At 42.8% G+C, this 1,107-nt stretch overlaps 1 pseudogene; it reads right to left on the bottom strand.

The window, feature by feature from the left end:
* Nucleotides 1-448: 448 nt before the first annotated feature.
* On the bottom strand, nucleotides 449-841 carry LOC102830799 (annotated as a pseudogene).
* Between the last annotated feature and the right edge of the window lie 266 nt (nucleotides 842-1,107).

The raw sequence follows: 1,107 nt of genomic DNA, 5'->3' as shown, positions 1-1,107 counted from the left end.
CTGTAAAATTGGCAGTTCAAACCCACCAGCCACTCCTCAGAAACCGTTTACAGGGTTGCTAAAAGTTGGAACTGACTTGACAGCACTTACCAACTTTCTACTGAAGGAACCCTAGTAGTACAGTGGTTAAAGCACTTGGCTGACAGCCTGAAAGTCAACAGTTTGAACCCACCAGCCACTCCACCAGAGAAAGATGTGGTAGTCTTTTTCTATAAAGATTCACAGCCTTGGAAACCCTATGGGGTAATTCTACTCTGTTCTATAGGGATCGACTTGACAGCATCAGACTGCATATGTCTATTACCTGACATTAATTTATAGAAAAACTTTACTTAAAAACTAGTGGTTGAGGTGGGACATTCCCACTTGACATGCAGACCAGTCCAGAGCTGCTAGAGGAACAGAAGATACTTCTTTTTTTTTTTTTTTTGAAGGCAGATTTATACATTTATTTGATCATAAACTGTTCGTTTTCATCCACATTGACTGTCTGTAGGTTTTTGAAGGTGGTGACAGGCACATAGGTCACCAGTGTATAGAGTTTGTTTGGTGAATCTTCATCCTCATTACATTTTCTGGACAACTGCACCCGGATATGGTACGGGATGTTTCTGATTCCTTTGGCCCAAACAGCTTTGTTGAGCCTGGTGTCCATGCGCACATCTGGTGTTCACATCTCCTTCATGGAAAATTTCCGAATCTCCTTGAGTGCTAGAGAGGCATGCTTCTTGAAGCTTACTCCATGGATGCACTTGTGAATGTTGATGGTGTACTCTCTGGTCATCACTTCGTTGATAGCAGAATGACCCTTCTTCTCGCCACCCTTCTTTGTGGGAGCCATAGCAATAGAATCAGGTTGGAAAGCCAGAAGATACTTCTTGAAAGAAAGACCAGCAGGAAAAACCAAAAACTAAAACAGCAGTTTGTTTAGCTATTATAAGACCAAGCAAGCAGTTCACCAGGGAGCCGTCAAGGCAAGCTATTAAGTCCCCTCAGGACAAACACCTCTCCAAGACTGAAACTCAAAAGGAACACGTGAGTAGCCATGTAAGTTCGCTGGTGACTGCTTTGGTCTACAAGTGAGTGGAAGTAGTGGAAAGATAGTAA

Source organism: Chrysochloris asiatica, unplaced genomic scaffold (genome assembly GCF_000296735.1).
Source record: "Chrysochloris asiatica unplaced genomic scaffold, ChrAsi1.0 scaffold00232, whole genome shotgun sequence".
Taxonomy (NCBI): domain Eukaryota; kingdom Metazoa; phylum Chordata; class Mammalia; order Afrosoricida; family Chrysochloridae; genus Chrysochloris; species Chrysochloris asiatica.
This window is presented reverse-complemented; position numbering and strand designations above follow the sequence as displayed.